General features: G+C 40.4%; 1 long non-coding RNA gene across 1 annotated transcript in view; it reads right to left on the bottom strand.

Moving 5' to 3' along the window:
* Positions 1 to 18466, bottom strand: part of LOC112446621 (uncharacterized) — a 279576-nt gene that overhangs the window by 139709 nt on the left and 121401 nt on the right. The window contains exons 3-4 of the long non-coding RNA XR_003034624.2: positions 2512 to 2565; positions 1909 to 2004 (exon numbers count right to left, since the gene is read on the bottom strand). This is a non-coding gene — a long non-coding RNA (uncharacterized lncRNA). The remainder of the gene's footprint in view (positions 1 to 1908; positions 2005 to 2511; positions 2566 to 18466) is intronic.

Below are 18466 nucleotides of genomic sequence, written 5' to 3'. Positions count from 1 at the left end.
TAATCAATCTGACCCCAGGATTATCCCAGAAAATTCAGGAAAAGCAATCTGATTTTCTGTCTTGTTCAATACACAGGTTCAAACCTTGCAATTCTCTAAATCCAAACTGGATTTAAAAGGGAGAGTGTAACAGTCAGTTTTACTGTGTCAACTTGCCTGGAATCTAGTCTCCAGTTATTCAAACACTAATCCAGGTATCACTGTAAAGGTATTCTGTAGATATGAGGTTAACATCTTCCATCAATAGATTTTAAGATTATCCTCCATAATCTGGGTTGACCTGATCCAATCAGTTGAAAGGTTTGAGAGGAGAACTGCAGTTTCCCTGAGGAAGCAGAACTTCCCCAGCATCAGATCCTACCAGAGAGTTTCTAGCTGGTCCTTCCTGACAGCCTGATGTATGGATTTTGAAGTTGCCTAACCAGCTCTCAGTCACATAAGCCAATTTCTTACAATAAAATCTTTTATAAATATTCTATAGTTCTATTTCTCTGTTGGAACTCTGACTGCTACAGAGGGTCAGTGGTATTTTTGTCTTCTAATATTTTCTCTCTTTTTGACATTTACTTAACTGAGAAGGTAATACATTCCCCTGTTCCTTTTATTTATATAAAAGTACACAGTGATAAGATTTATGCCAACTCCCTTTCCCATCTTCCAAGGTCTGAACCTACCATCTGTCACATGTAACCACTATGATTTTTCTTTGTGAATAATTCTATATTTTTATATATAAGCAAAGAAATACAGATATATATCTCCTCCAATCCCCACCAATTTGCCAAAAAAAAAAAAAAAAAGAAGAAGAAGAAGAAAAGGTAGCCTACTCTTTACAATGTCCTGTACTCTGTCTCTTTTTCTTAATATTTCTGAAAGCTTTTTCCATTTTAGTATGCAGAGAACATCTTTATACTTTTTTCATAGCTGTATTATATTCTATTGCATGTCCATACCATGATTTCTTTAACCAGTCACCTACTGGTGAACATTCAGCTTATTTCAACATGTTTGCTATTATTCACAAGGGAATATCCTTTAAAACATTTAAAAATATAAATAGATAGAAAGAACTGTATATAATAACTTATGTCTGTATAATCATTGCATACTTTGAGCAAGAGTAGAACAACATACAAGGGGAATTACTTAAAATATCAGAGAGTTTGTGCATTTTCAATTTTGAGAAACTTTCCTAAATTATCCTAAATGTCCCACTATAGGTGAAGAAAGTATTTCTTTAGGAAATGTTTGTTTTTCCATAGCCTCAGCTATACAAGTGTGTCACTGATCTTTGGCATTTGTGCCAATTCAATAAATTACAAAAGTATGCTTCAGCAGATATGTATTTGTATTTCTTAATCAGAGTGACATAGAATATTTTCTTAGTATTAACTTAATAATCAATGGAGAGAATGTATAACAAAGGGTAGCAAAGACAAGAGCTATATCTTTGGGTTCTTTTTATTTCTTCTGCTGTATAAGCTCTGTGTATATCTTTGGACTAGTTTTCGATCAAGTTGGTCTTTTTGTATCATTGAAGAGTTCTTAGATATTAAGGAGGTTACTCTATATATAATATAGGAATGCTAATATTTTCACCATTTTTTTTTTCTTTTGGCCTTCTTGATGGTATCACCATAAAGAATTTATTTTTACGTATTTTGATTTACCAGTCTTTTCATGTCCTCCATATTTTGTGTTATACTCAAAAAGGCCTCTTCACACCAAGGTTCTAAAAGCATTCACTATTTTTTTTTTCTATAGAATGTTTAAGGTTTCTTTTTTTTTATATTTAACTATTATTTTTCAGATGACTGACAAGCTGTCACAAGATCATATATTAAATTATGCTACTTTTTCCCTACTTACCAGAGATGCCTTTGTCATATACTGAATTTCTATATATACCTGGATTTGGTGTGTTCCATTGGTTTATATGTCTGTGAACCAGTACCACATCTTTTAATTGGGCTTCCCTGGTGGCTCAGACGGCAAAGAATCCACCTGCAATGTGGAAGACCTGGGTTCAATCCCTGCATTAGAAAGATCTTCTGGAGGAAAGCATGGCAATCTACTCCAGTATTCTTGCCTGCAGAATTCCAGGAACAGAGAAGCCTGGCAGGCTACAGTCCATAGGGTTGCAAAGAGTCGGACACAAATGAGCAACTAATATTTTAATTAATAAAGCTTTATAACATATTTTAACATCTTGGCAGGGTTAATTCTTCCCTGTCTTTCTCCACCCCCATCACTGCTCTTCTTCCAGAGAATTTTCTTGACAATTCTATTTGGTGTTGCATAAGAACTTAATTATTTTATTATTATTATTATTTTTTTTTTAACTTTACAATATTGTATTGGTTTTGCCATAAGAACTTTAGAAATAGTCTTCTGTCCACCTTGCCCCCCTCCCAAATATTTCCACACTGGTTTCTCTAACCACAGTCCTAAAATCCTCCCATTAGATATAATGACTCAGAAAGCCACAAGCCTCAGACAATGGTCTCTTACCTTGTGCTGTGAACTGGGACAGCAACCACATCTCCTAGGGTTTTAGTTTTCCTCCTGACAGAATGGGGACAAAGATAAGGAGAAAAAGTTTTACATAGATGTTCTCTAAGATACCTTCCAGTTCTAAAATTTTCAGTTCAATATCAAACCTTTTTCTGAGTGTTTTAATTAGCAGTATGCTCATTTTTCATAAAAATGCTTGCTTTGTTCCTTCGGCTTTTTTTTTTTTTTTTTTTGGATTATATTCCATTATAGTTTATTATAAGATACTGGGTATAATCCTCTGTGCTTTACAGTAAATCTATTCTATACATAGTAACTTGAATCTATTAATCCCATACTCCTAATTTATTTCTCCCCTTTGGTAACCATACATTTTTTTTCTATGTCTGTGAGCCTATTTCTGCTTCAAATTTAGGTTCATCTGTATTATTTTTTAGATTTCACATGTAAGTTGTATCATATAGTATTTGTCTTTCTCTGACTTATTTCACTAAGCATAATATTCTCTATGTCCATGCATATTGCTATAAGTGGCAATATTTAATTTTTAATGGTTGGACAATAGTCTATTGTATATATACACTGCATTTTCTTAAGTCAAGTATCTGTTAATGGGCCCTTGTGTTGCTTCCATGTCTTGGATATTGTAAATACTGATGCTGTTTTTTAATATTTATCTACTTATTCATCATTTTCAGTTATTTATTCATTAGTACATTTGTTTTGTATCTTTTGGAGTGCAGGCCTTTCAGTGACAAATTCTCTCAAATTTCATCTGTCTAAAAAGTCTTGATTCTGGCATTTTTAGAAGATATTTTTTCTAGCTATAAAATTCTATATAAGTGTTTGTTTTTCTTTCAGCGTTTTTTTTTTTTTTTCCTCCTGTAATTGAGATCTAATCTTACTGCATTGTGGTCAGAAAAGATGCTTGGAATGATTTCTATTTTTTTGAATTTACCAAGACTAGCTTTATGGCCCAGGATGCGATCTATCCTGGAGAAGGTTCCATTGTGCGCTTGAGAAAAAGGTGAAATTCATTGTTTTGGGATGAAATGTCCTATAGCTATCAATTAGGTCTAACTGGTCTATTGTATCATTTAAAGTTTGTGTTTCCTTGTTAGTTTTCTGTTTAGTTGATCTATCCATAGGTGTGAGTGGGGTATTAAAGTCTCCCACTATTATTGTGTTATTGTTAATTTCTCCTTTCATACTTGTTAGCATTTGTCTTACATACTGCGGTGCTCCCATGTTGGGTGCATATATATTTATAATTGTTATATCTTCTTCTTGGATTGATCCTTTGATCATTATGTAGTGACCTTCTTTGTCTCTTTTCACAGCCTTTGTTTTAAAGTCTATTTTATCTGATATGAGTATTGTGACTCCTGCTTTCTTTTGGTCCCTATTTGCATGGAAAATCTTTTTCCAGCCCTTCACTTTCAGTTTGTATGTGTCCCCTGTTTTGAGGTGGGTCTCTTGTAGACAGCATATGTAGGGGTCTTGTTTTTGTATCCATTCAGCCACTCTTTGTCTTTTGGTTGGGGCATTCAACCCATTTACGTTTAAGGTAATTACTGATAAGTATGATCCCGTTGCCATTTACTTTATTGTTTTGGGTTCGAGTTTATACACTGTTTTTGTGTTTCCTGTCTAGAGAATATCCTTTAGTATTTGTTGGAGAGCTGGTTTGGTGGTGCAGAATTCTCTCAGCTTTTGCTTGTCTGAAAAGCTTTTGATTTCTCCTTCATACTTAAATGAGATCCTTGCTGGGTACAATAATCTGGGCTGTAGGTTATTTTCTTTCATCATTTTAAGTATGTCTTGCCATTCCCTCCTGGCTTGAAGAGTTTCTATTGAAAAATCAGCTGTTATCCTTATGGGAATTCCCTTGAGTGTTATTTGTTGTTTTTCCCTTGCTGCTTTTAATATTTGTTCTTTGTGTTTGATCTTTGTTAATTTGATTAATATGTGTCTTGGGGTGTTTCTCCTTGGGTTTATCCTGTTTGGGACTCTCTGGGTTTCTTGGACTTGGGTGATTATTTCCTTCCCCATTTTAGGGAAGTTTTCAACTATTATCTCCTCAAGTATTTTCTCATGGTCTTTCTTTTTGTCTTTTTCTTCTGGAACCCCTATGATTCGAATGTTGTAGCTCCTTCGGCTTTTAAATAAATACAAAAGACACATTTTTCATTTTCACTAAGAATTTTATTAAGTAACATATTCACCCCTTTGTTTCACTACCTTTTGCCATTTTTCAGGCAACTTCGTAATTCCACCATCCCAAAACTTATCATTTTGAGCAAAGAACTGTTCCATGTGTCTTTTACAGTCTTCCAGGGAATTGAAATTTTTTTTTCCATTGAGAGAATTTTGTAAATGGAAATCTAAAGTTGCAATGTCTGGTGAATGCAACAGATGAATCAGAACTTCCCAACCAAGCAGTAACAGTTTTTGCCTGGTCATCAAAGAAAGAGGCAGTCTTATGTTATCCTGATGGAAAATTATGTGTTTTCTATTGACTAATTCTGGATGCTTTTCATCAAGTGCTGCTTTCAGTTGGTCAAACTGGGGGCAGTACTTGTTGGAATTAACTGTTCAGTTTTCTGGAAGGAGCTCATAATAGAGGCCTCCCAATCCCACCATATACACAACATCACCTTCTTTGGATGAAGACCGGCCTTTGGTGTGGTTGGTAGTGGTTCATTTCACCTGCCCTATGATCTCTTCTGTTACACATGATTGCACAGTATCCACTTTTCATAGCCCCACTTGATTGTACAGTATCCACTTTTCATAGCCTGTCACAATGTTTTAAAAAGAGAACATTTTGTTACATTTAAGTAAAGAATCGCAGGAAGAAATATGGTCAAGAAGATTTTTTTGGTTCAATTTATGTGGAACCCAGACATCAAAGCAATGAACATAACTGAGGTGGTGCAAATGATTTTCAACACTTGATTTGGATATTTTGAGTAGGTCAGTTATCTCTCATGTGCTATAAACACTGATGGTTCTCAATTAATGTCTCAATTCAAGTGCAATCATCTTCAACTGGTCTACCAACCATGGAGCATCATCCAGCGAGAAATCTCCAGCTAAAAACTTCACAAGCCACTTTTGATGCATTTGATCAGTCACAGCACCTTCTCCGTACACTGCACAAATCTTTATTTGCATTTCAGCTGCAATTTTACTTTTCTTGTAATAATAAAGCATAATATGCCGAAAGTGCTGCTTTTTTTTCACCTTCAATTTCACCTTCAATACCTATACAAAAATTCACCCATTTTGGTAAGTTTTTTTTTTTTTTTTTTTAATGCATGCTGATAGCACAGCTGTCAAAATACAATCTAACAAAATTATTTCAAATGAAGTTGAAAGACAACTAGATGCTATTAGTGCCATCTTATATTAGTGCCATCTTATAAAAAATCAAATGAACTCTCTGGTCAATGGAATTTTTGGAATCATTTGTCATCATTTGCAGTAGGGGAGAAGATCAAAAAGAAGTCTCTTATTGCCCCTACAGATCAAAATTTATACAACAGAATTTCCACGGAGTCCTATTTTCTAAGCCATTTAACTTCTCTAAATGCAACATGTAGAAGCCCCGAGAGAGAAACAAGCTCAGAGTGTTCAGTGACTCAGTCATGTCCCACTCTCTGTGACCCCATAGACTGTAGCCCACTAGGTTCCTTTGTCCATGGAATTTTCCAGGCAGTACTGGAGTGGGTTGCCACTTCCTCCTCCAGGGGATCTTCCTGATCCAGGGATCAAACCCAAATCTCCCGCTTCCAACTCAGTATAAGTCAAAGTTCTGGCACCCAAAAAGTATTAACAAACAATAAAAGCTTCAGAAGGTCTGCTTCTATTTTCATTTTTGCTTCTCTTTTTCTTTTTACCGTACCTGTAAATTGCTAGCTGACCAGACTGTGCAAGACCAAAGCCTCTAAATGCAGTTCTCTCACACATGCCTGCGTGGCCACTGAGTGCATTGATTACACATCACCACTGAGTAACCGAGACAATACTCTACTCTAAATTGTGTGTCATGGACGAGGGTGAAAAAAGGAAGCAATAAAAACTTTAGTTGGCTGCATTGCTCTGAAAGATACAGTATTTTTTTTTCTATCTTGCCAACAAGCTGGCACAGGATCAGTCTGTGACATTTACGTTGTACTAAAGTTAAGTGTTTGGTGGCTTCTGATGAACCACCTGATCTATGAACCCCCTGTGTGTGCTAAGTCACTTCAGTTGTGTTTGAATCTTTGCGATCCTATGGACTGTAGCCTGCCAGACTCCTCTGTCCGTGGGATTCTCCAGGCAAGAATACTGAAATGGGTTGCCATGCCCTGCTTCAAAGGATCTTCCAGACCCAGGGATCAAACTGGCATCTCTTATGTTTCCCACATTGGCAGGTGGGTTCTTTACCACTAGTGCCACCTGAGAAGCCCATAAACCATCTAGATCCATGAATTAAGAAGTTGAGAGAGCTTCTCTCTGGCAACCTCCATGCTTTTCAAGACTGTTTCATTAACAGGTTTTTCCCTCTCCTTTTTCCTCAATGGCTCTACGTTAGGTGGAATTCATTAGAATGTGGACTATAAAACCCAAAAACTAAAGAAAGAGTTTATTTTCAGGAATAGTATTTTTATCCTTTCTGCAGAATAGTGCCTTACATATGTAATATGCCTCCTGTCCCCAAATGAAGAATTCTTAAAGTGACTGACCTACATGAAAAATCTCATCTCAGCCCTAAAAAACTCCTGTGCAAAAATGTAAAGCTGGGATAGGAGGGTCTGCATTTATTTCAATAAGTCAGAAGTTACTTGGGCACTAATCCTCACAGGAGCTGTACACAAAGCCCTGGACATCAAAATATCCTTGACTAGGCTGACTTTTAATTTAGGAGTTTACTAGAGCCTGCAGCTATACTGCTGGAGTCTGTGATAGTGTCAGATTCCATAAATGAAGCGTGGAGGACTTGGTTAGCAGCCTGGGTAGAATGCCAAAGAACACCCTGGGGACATGCTAATTCAGTACTCAAGGTAGCCTGCCCTTCTGTGAGCCGGCACTAAATCAGTGCCCTGTAATGGTGTTCGAAGCACTGCAGTGCAGGCTCAAATTTTTGCTATCAGCTCCTCGCACTTATTTACAACGCTCTTTTCTCTGGCATTTGCAAGGACAATAAGCTACAGCTGCCACATCAAATTTTCCAGCAAGCAGAGACTGCCTGGCATCCTGCCACCAGCCAGGGTTTCCACAAATCCCCTTCCTGATTGGTAAAGGAGGCTGGTGAGAGAATGAATGTCCAGGGAGGGACTCCTCCAACACTGCCCATGGGTACATGATAGGAATAATGAGAGCAAAGAATAATGGACTGTGACCATCTCTTACTTCTTTTCATCTCTTTCCAAGACTCTACTGGAGTGCCACCCTGCCACTGCCCAGGCATTTCCACCACTCTAAGAGTAGAGGGCTGGGGGAATTATCACAGGCAGGATATCTCATCATTGGCTGCAGCTGTCTCTTTAGTAGATGGTTGTGGGAAGAGAGTCAACAACCTAAGGAAACCCAGCCAATGCCATCATTACATTCATCATCTGAGGAGCCCCACATCCTCAGTTCATAACAGTACATTCCTCATCACAAACCAATTGCTGAGAAATATTATCTTCCCCTTTTTACAGAAGAACTGAAGCTGAAAGAAATTAAGTGACTTGCCCAAGGTCGCTCAGTTACAAGTAGGAGAGCCCCCATTCAAACCTACGCCCATCTGACACCAAAGAACAGGAGACAGGTGGTAAAATTATACATATCTCAGTTTCAGCTAGCTTCCCTGGTGGCTCAGCAGTAAAGAATCCGTCTCCCAATGCAAGAGACTTGGGTTTCATCTGTGGGTCAGGAAGATCCCCTGGAGAAGGAAATGGCTACCCACTCCAGTATTCTTGCCTGGGAAATCCCATAGACAGGGGAGACTGTGGGCTACTGTCCATGGGGTCACAAGAGTTAGACACAACTGAGCAACTAAACAACTATTTCAGTGGAGTTTCCAAGGGCCAAGGATAATACAAGTGGCAAGCACTGCCCCAACCCTTAAGTGAGATTCCAGAGCACCAATAAGCGTGGGGCATGCTGGGAAAGTAGAAAACCAGTTCTGTCAACCTTAGCCTACCTCATACCTTGAGGGTTTAAAGAGTGAGGACACTAAAGAAAACGCTTCTTTTAGAGAGACTCGTTGGGTTACCATGGCCCCTCTCCTCTTTCTACCCTGGGAATGAGGAGGAGGAGGAGCCCCTATTTTGTTGCTGTTTTTCAGTTGTTAAGTTGTATCTGACTCTTTGTGATTCCATGGACTGTAGCCTGCCAGGCTCCTCTGTCCATAGGATTTCCCAGTAAAGAATACTGTAGTGAGTAGTCATTCCCTTCTCCAGGGAACCTTCCCGACCTAGGAATCGAACTCATGTCTCGTGCACTACAGGTGACTTGTTTTTACCACTGAACCACCAGGGAAGCCCAAGTCCCCATTGCCTCAAGCCAAAGAGAGGAACATCACAGGACACTGGAAAAGCCTGACACGTGTTCCTTCAACTTCGAAAAATAAACACTCATTCACACTGGGCAAAACTAAAGATGGCGGCTTGAAGAAAGGGGGATGTATCAGGAGTGAACTGTTCTACTACTGATGTAGCAGAGGGGTAGGTTTTTCTGAAGAAGAACTGTTTGTGTTTCCAAACAAAACGCCCCCTTTGCTCCCTATCTACTCTCTGGCTGGGCCGGCTGTGGAAGGGGTCGAGCAGTTACTTTCCAGGGAGAAAGAAATACATCAAGAGCCTGAAGATGATTACAGCCACTCTCCCACGGTGGGCTGAAAAGCCTGAAGCAGGCTGGAGCTGAGTAAGTGAATTTGAACTACACTGGACTTATTTTTTCTTTTCACACAACAGTGGACTAGACAGGAATTATCTGATTATTAGACTGATCTGGGCTTTTAACACTAAAACAAGGGGATCACTGATTCATCTCAAAGTAGTTTTAAAACTATGAAACCTGCTTGAAATGTCATATGAGAACTAGGGAGAGGGAAGAGACACCCAGCCTATGTAAGAGGCATTTCTGCTTTTTAGCTCCTCTGAATCCAGCTCATCCCCTCGGGTAACTTATATAAACTCAATGTTGCCTCAAGAGGGCATTATGGAATGCCCTCTTCCTTGGCCTACTCTTTAGGGGAATTAAGTTTCTAAAGGTCTTCCCTGTCACATCTGGTATGTACTGTTTTCCCTACAGCCCTCCCTCCCCTTGCTCATAGCTAACTGGCCACCCTACCCCATCTCAGCTCCACTTACGGGAAACTAGCACCTCCTAGCCTTGTACACCTGAGGAGTGTGTGTGCGTGTGTTGTTAGTCACTCAGTCATGTCTGACTCTTTGCAACCCTTTGGATTATAGCCTGCCAGGCTCCTCTGTCCATGGGATTCTCCAGGTAAGAAAAGTGGAGTGGGTTGCCATTTCCTCTTCCAACACCTGAGGAGTATTCATATATAACTCGGTACTTTGGAATGGGCATCACAAAACGCCTTCTACCCTAGACATCACATCTTTGGTTCCTATGTTTCAAATCAATCTTTGGGGGCCTCAGTCACAAGTCCTGTGACTCCTCGAGAAGCTGCCAGAAGAACTCCTCAGGTCAGAGTACTCTGAGATCCCTGAAGCAATTATTTCTTAAGCACTACTCCAGGCAAGCGATGGAGGCCCAGGATAGGAAGCAATTTGTCTCTCAGGAGCTCTCACACAGATGGCGCTTCTGCAGCCATGAGAGAGCAGGCAGGGAGCCCAGGAAGAGAGGGAATGGAACCCTCCCCATGATGAAGTACAATTCAAACTACATCTGGACTTTGGTGTGCATGCTGCGTTTTTTAAATATGGGACATACTTTAAGCTCACAGATTCAAAACTCACCTGTCTATAGCCATAAATACATGTCTGTCGGCATTCTGTCATGCTTTTTAAATTCGAAGAATTGTCAGTAAAGGAGTATAACTTGCCTTCTCATTTGAAGACAAAACTCCTCCTGATGGCACCTAAAAGTGGTTTTTTAATAACGTTTCAGGTAATATGAGCATACTCAGTGTGTGTGTGTGTGTGTGTGCACGCACATGCGCACGTGCACTAAGTCACCTGAGTTGTGTCCGACTCTTTGCGACCCCATGGAGTAGCCTGTAGCTCACCAGGCTCTGCTGCCAATGGGTTCTCCAGGCAAGAATACTGGTGTCGGTTGCCATGCCCTCCTCTAAGGGAGGACCCAGGGATCGAACTGACATCTCTTCTGTCTCCTGCATTGGCAGGTGGGTTCTTTAAAACTAATGCCACCTGGGAAGCCCAACTATACTCATTATACAAGGTTAAGTGATAAAAAGGTATAAAATTGGACATGTAGCATGTATATGTATATGACAGCATCTAGCCATGCCCCAACTTGCGGATCTCAAGCTTGTTGAGTTCAGACACCTCAAAATATGTATGTGACCCACAAGCCCACAAAGTGTCCAGGGTTCTGTGCTGAGTCTCTGGGTCCCAAAGTAGACACTGTCAGCACCCCAGCACTTTTTCTCAGGTCTTACGAGACAGAGTAAGACCTGCTTGGTTTCCAACTGCCTTAGGGTTTTCTCTGGCATTCAGAATCTGCTGTGCCTGCACCTGGGACGGGCTGGAAATGACCAATAGTGAACATCTTCTGCCCTTCCTTGGTGGCTAAAATGGTAAAGAATATGCCTGCAATGCAAGGGACTCAGGTTCAGTCCTTGGGTAGGGAAGAGCCCCTGGAGAAGGGAATGGTTACCCACTCAAGTATTCTTGTCTGAAGAATCCCAGGGACAGAAGAGCTTGGTGAGCTACAGTTCATGGGGTTGCAGAGTTGGGCACAACTGAGCATATATACAAACTGAATTAAATGGCAATCTTAGTCACTACAGCAGTGCCAGAAGTAGTATCTTTACTAGAAGAAATTAGCACAGACTCTGGAATGAAGCTACAGGTTTGAAAGAGTTCTCTTCAATTCCCTCCAGGAAAGATGATCTTAAATGGTTTGCATTTGCTTGGATTAGACAGCAGCTTACATTCGTTCCCACCATACACTTTCATGCCAAAAGCTACTGGCCTTTTAGGATGTTTGAACAGCATCTTAAAGGCACAGCTGAAGTGCCAGCTATGGGATGATACCCCATGAGGTTAGGATACAGTACATATTTTGAACCAATGGCCATCATCTGCTGCTCTGTGTCAATAACTAGGATTGAAATGGGTACCCAGGAGTGAAAGTAAGGGTGGCCCTTCTCACCACCAGTCCCAGTAAATTATTCAAGGAGTTTGCCCCTCCTCCAACTTTAAGGTCAACTGGACTGAAGATCCTGGTTCCCGGGTGAGTGGAAATACAGTAAAGGAAAAGGGTTCATTAAGCCTAAAGCTATGACTGCCTCACAGTCATTTTCATCGTTCATCCTAACCATCCTAGCCATCTGATGTGAAGAGCCGACTCATTAGAAAAGACCCTGATGCTGGGAAAGATTGAGGGCAGGAGGAGAAGGGGATGACAGAGGATGAAGTGGTTGGATGGCATCATCGACTCAATGGACATGAGTTAGAGGAAACTCTGGGAGATAATGAAGGACAGGGAAGTCTGGCATGCTGCAGTCTATGGGGTTGCAAAGAGTCAGACACAACTAAGTGACTGAACAACAACAGATCAGCAGACAAAGTAAGCAAGAGTGACCAGCTCTCATGAGGAACTAGAACTTCTTCTACAAAATGGACAAAGAGGTTAAGTATGTTTGGGACTCAAGGGATTTAGAGGGCACCTGTTGAAAAAGAAAACTCTTAAGAATTTGTAACTAGCCACCATCATGAAGAATAAGTGACAGAACAAAATGAATTCATCCTGGAGTAGGAGGGTATCTGAGCAGTGCAAGGGGCAGACACTAGCAGAGATTATCTGTGTACCATCATTCACCCTCACACTGCACCACTGTAGGGCATAAAGCTGACTTCCAATTGTGCAATGACTCTGTCTGGTGGTCAAAGCCTTGCTGTCCACACACAGGGCAGGCTGAAGTGTCAGAGAATTAACACACACCAGGAGCAGCATTCAACCAGTGACTGGAGGGAACTGGGGTATAAATGCAATAGTTCCTTTCATGTGAAGGGAGGATAATTCAAGCACACGTTCTGCAGTTTCCCGGAGTTCCTCAGTGAGTTCCAGTTATCTACAGGTAACTTGTTTGACTACAGTCTCTTAATTGGCTGTCGTGTGTGTGTGCTCAGTTGCCCAGTTGTGTTTGACACTTTGCGATTCCATGGACTGTAGCCCACCAGGATTTCCCATGCAAGAATATTGGAGTGGGTTTCCATTTCCTTCTCTGGGGGATCTTCCCAGCCCAGGAATTGAACCCATGTTTCCTGCATTGGTAGGCAGATTCTGTACCGCTGAGCTATCAGGGAAGCCCTTTACCTTCCCACCCTGTTACCAGGGTTTCCTGGAATCATCCTCATATAAATTACTTGCAGTCCAGTCTTCATCTCAGGATTTACTTCTAGAAGAAGCCAAACTAAGAAAGACTCCCCAAGCCTATGTTGGAGGCATGTCCACATGGGATACTCAAACAGGGACCAAGCAAAGTCTTCCGTCATGGACAGGATGACTTCTGCTGGGCAGTCAATGAGTGATAATACTAGCTACAAACATAATACAAATACTTCTCTGGTCCTGCTGGAAAGACTAAAAGAGTAATAGTCCCTGCCATGGGCAGTGGGACACTACAAGATGTCACCGGAGGCCGTTATCAGTGGGCAGGGACTTGGGTCCAATTACGTCCTGGAAGGTTCAATAAACTACAGCACCTCTTATATCAGGTTCACTCACCTGAGACTTCCCAGAAATCAGGGCCTCTCAATCCTGGGACAAAATTTCCCACCTTAACAGGTACCACTCTATTACTCCTCATGTCTCCACTGCCATTCAATACCACATGTTCCTATCGCCCATCTCCTTCTTCAGGCTTCCCTAAACAACACTTCATCCATCCTCAAAACTTACACTCCTCTTCTCTTTTATAACAGACCCAGAAGCCCCATTAAGCCTTCAACTCATACTTTTAACTATTAAAAAATTGAACAAACTTAAACAATTAAAAGCTATTTTTCAGTTCAGTCGCTCAGTCGTGTCCGACTCTTTGTGACCCCAAGGACTGCAGCATGCCAGGCCTCCCTGTCCAGCACAAACTCCTGGAGTTTACTCAAACTCATGTCCATTGAGACAATGATGCCATGCAACTATCTCATCACCTGTCATCCCCTTCTCCACTCGCCTTCAATCTTTCCCAACATCAGGGTCTTTTCAAATGTGTCAGCTCTTCGCATCAGGTGGCCAAGTATTGGAGTTTCAGCTTCAACATCAGTCCTTCCAATGAACACTCAGGACGGATTTCCTTTAGGATAGACTGGATGGATCTCCTTGCAGTCCAAGGGACTCTCAAGAGCCTTCTACAACACCACAGTTCAAAAGCATCAATTCTTTGGCACTCAGCTTTCTTTATAGTCACACTCTCATATCCATACATGACTGTTGGAAAAACTGTAGCCTTGACTAGACGGACCTTTGTTGGCAAAGTAATGTCTCTGCTTTTTAATATGCTATCTAAGTTGGTCATAACTTTCCTTCCAAGGAGTAAGCGTTGTTTAATTTCATGGCTGCAGTCACCATCTGCAGTGATTTGGGAGCCCAAAAAAATAAAATCAGCCACTGTTTCTACTGTTTCCCCATCTATTTCCCATGAAGTGATGGGACCAGATGCCATGATCTTAGTTTTCTGAATGCTGAGCATTAAGCCAACGTTTTCACTTTCCATTTTCACCTTCATCAAGAGGCTCTTTAGTTCTTCTTCACTTTGTGCCATAAGGATGGTGTCATCTGCATATCTGAGGTTGTTGATATTTCTCCTGGCAAACTTGATTCCAATTTGTGCTTCATCCAGCCCAGAGTATCTCATGATGTACTCTGCATATAAGTTAAATAAACAGGGTGACAATATACAGCCTTGACATACTCCTTTTCCTATTTTGAACCAGTCTGTTGTTCCATGTCCAGTTCTGACTGTTGCTTCCTGACTTGCATACAGATTTCTCAAGAGGCACGTCAGGTAGTCTGGTATTCCCATCTCTTTCAGGCTTTTCCACAGTTTATTGTGATCCACATGGTCAGAGGCTTTGGAATAGTCAATAAAGCAGAAATAGGTGTTTTTCTGGAACTCTCTTGCTTTTTTGATGATCCAGCAGATATTGGCAATTTGATCTCTGGTTCCTCTGCCTTTTCTAAAACCAGCTTGAACATATAGAAGTTCACAGTTCATGTATTGCTGAAGCCTGGTTTGGAGAATTTTGACCATTACTTGACTAGCATGTGTGATGAGTGCAATTGTGCGGTACTTTGAGAATTATTTGGCCTTGCCTTTCTTTGGGATTGGAATGAAAACTGACCTTTTCCAGTCCTGTGGCCACTGCTGAGTTTTCCAAATCTGCTGACATATTGAGTGCAGCATTATCACAGCATCATCTTTTAGGATTTGAAATAGCTCAACTGGAATTCCATCACCTCCACTAGCTTTGTTCATAGTGATGCTTCCTAAGGCCCACTTGACTTCACATTCCAGGATGTCTGGCTCTAGGTGAGTGATCATACCATCATGATTATCTGAGTCATGAAGATCTTTTTTGTATAGTTATTTTGTGTATTCTTGCCATGTCTTCTTAATATCTTCTGCTTCTGTTAAGTCCATACCATTTCTGTCCTTTATTGAGGCCGTATTTGCATGAAATGTTCCCTTGGTATCTCTAATTTTCTTGAAGAGATCTCTAGTCTTCCCCATTCTGTAATTTTCCTCTATTTCTTTGCACTGATCACTGAGGAAAGCTTTCTTACCTCTCCTTGCTATTCTTTGGAACTCTACATTCAGATGCTTATATCTTTCATTTTCTCCTTTGCTTTTGGCTTCTCTTCTTTTCACAGCTATTTGTAAGGCCTCCTCAGACAGCCATTTTGCTTTTTTGCATTTCTTTTTCTTGAGGATGGCCCTGATCCCTGTCTCCTGTACAATATCACAAACCTCCATTCATAGCTCATCAGGCACTCTATCTATCACATCTAGTCCCTTAAATCTACTTCTCACTTCCACTATATAATTGTAAGGGATTTGACTTAGGTCATACCTGAATGCTCTAGTGATTCCCCCTTTCTTCAATTTAAGTCTGAATTTGGCAATAAGGAGTTCATGATCTGAGCCACAGTCAGCTCCAGGTCTTGTTTTTGCTGACTGTATAGAGCTTCTCCATCTTTGGCTGCAAAGAATATAATCAATCTGATTTCAGTGTTGGCCATCTGGTGATGTCCTTGTGTAGAGTCTTCTCTTGTGTTGTTGGAAGAGGGTGTTTGCTATGACCAGTGCGTTCTCTTGGCAAAACTCTGTTAGCTTTTGCCCTGCTTCATTCCGTATTCCAAGGCCAAATTTGCCTGTTACTCCAGGTGTTTCTTGACTTCCTACTTTTGCATTCCAGTCCCCTATAATGCAAAGAACATCTTTTCTGGGTGTTAGTTCTAAAAGGTCTTGTAGGTCATCATAGAACCATTCAATTTCAGCTTCTTCAGCATTACTGGTCGGGGCATAGTCTTGGATTATCGTGATATTGAATGGTTTGCCTTGGAAACTAACAGAGATCATTCTGTCATTTTTGAGATCGCATCCAAGTACTGCATTTCAGACTCTTTTGTTGACTATGATGGCTACTCCATTTCTTCTAAGGGATTCTTGCCCATAGTACTAGATATAATGGTCATCTGAGTTAAATTCACCCATTCCAGTCCACTTTAGTTTGCTGATTCCTAAAATGTCGACATTCACTCTTGCCATTTCCTGTTTGACTACTTCCAATTTCCCTTCATTCATGGACCTAACATTCCAGGTTCCTATGCAATATTGATCTTTACAGCATTGGACCTTGCTTCTATCACAAGTCACTTCCACAACTGGGTGTTGTTTTTGCTTTGGCTCCGTCTCTTCATTCTTTCTGGAGTTATTTCTACACTGATCTCCTGTAGCATATTGGGCACCTACCAACCTGGGGAGTTCATCTTTCAGTGTCCTATCTTTTTGCTTTTTCACACTGTTCACGGGGTTCTCAAGGCGAGAATACTGAAGTGGAGAATGACAAAATGTGGTTCACTGGAGAAGAGAATGGCAAACCATTTCAGTATTCTTGCCTTGAGAACCCCATGAACAGTATGAAAAGGCAAAAAGATAGGACACTGAAAAATTATTTAACAATACTTAATAGTAGCTTTCCTTATCTTAAGTATAGAGAAAGTTTTATCTTTAACTCCTTCCAAAAGACAAGAAGTATTTGTATGCTATTTTTCATTTGCAATATAGAAGAATACATCAGGAGAGTCTAAGTGGTCACATTCTGCTGCTGCTGCTGCTAAGTCACTTCAGTCGTGTCTGACTCTGTGCTACCCCACAGACGGCAGCCCACCAGGCTCCCCCATCCCTGGGATTCTCCAGGCAAGAACACTGGAATGGGTTGCCATTTCCTTCTCCAATGCATGAAAGTGAAAAGTGAAAGTGAAGTTGCTCAGTCGTGTCCGACTCTTAGTGACCTCATGGACTACAGCCTACCAGGCTCCTCCGTCCATGGGATTTTCCAGGCAAGAGTACTGGAGTGGAGTGCCATTGCCTTCTCTGCACATTCTGCTACATGTGTGTAAACAAAACACACCACACATTAATAGGTTTTATTTCTTGGTAGTAAATCTCTCTGTTTTCCTAATCTTCTAAAAGATACTACATGTACAAATCATAAAAAAATGCAACTGTGTGTTTCATTTTAGAGTCCACAGGTTGTGGACTCTGCTTTTTCAAATGATCTGTCTATATTAGAAGCAAGGAACTAACAAGTCCTTGCTAACTTCAATTTCAATGTATTTCCCAATGACAGTTATTCAAATTTAAAACATGTTCACACAAGTAAATATAACTCAAACTCTGTGAATAAGAACACTACTTACCTATTACAACTATAACAAAACTTGACATTCCTTTTTTAATGTGTACACATGCATATATAAAATCAATATGTAATCTTACCAAGTACTAAATCTACTCACAATTTTTAAAATTACTAATCTGGCAGCCAAAAAACAATTCCAGCTTCAGTTAAATTTATAGGTGGACTGTAATACATGACAAAGACAAACCAATCTACAAAGCATAAGAAACAAAAGCAGACTCACAGAGATAGAACATAGACTTGTGGTTGCTGGGGGAGTAGGGAGGGACAGATTGGGAATTTGGGGTTAGCAGATGCAAACTGTTACACACAGAATGAATGAATAGACAACAAGGTCCTTCTGAAGAGCACAGGGAACTATATTCAATATCCTGTAATAAACCATAATGGAAAACAATACAAAAAGAATATATATATTTATATATGCATGTATAGGGCTTCCCAGGTGGTGCTAGCAGTAAAGAACCTGCCTGCCAATGCAGGAGACCTAAGAGACACAGGTTCAATCCCTGGATTGGGAAAATCCCTTGGAGGAGGGCATGGTAACCCACTCCAGTATTCTTGCCTGGGAAATCCCATGGACAGAAGAGTCCGACATTCTACAGTCCATAGCACTGCAAAGAGTTGGACATGACTGAAGTGACTTAGCACATATATATATGTATAAATGACTTGGTCTGCTGTGCAGCAGAAATTAACACAATATTGTAAATCAACTATACTTCAATAAAAGATTTAAAAACTGAAAAATTAAAAACTTAAAGATAAATTCAATCGTATGAGAGCTGATTCTGGTCAAAAATGAAACACCTATTGTAGAACAAGATTAGGCACTGGAAATT

Source organism: Bos taurus, chromosome 5, assembly GCF_002263795.3.
Source record: "Bos taurus isolate L1 Dominette 01449 registration number 42190680 breed Hereford chromosome 5, ARS-UCD2.0, whole genome shotgun sequence".
NCBI lineage: Eukaryota > Metazoa > Chordata > Mammalia > Artiodactyla > Bovidae > Bos > Bos taurus.
The sequence above is the reverse complement of the archived record's forward strand: the minus strand, read 5'-3'. Positions and strand labels throughout refer to the sequence as shown.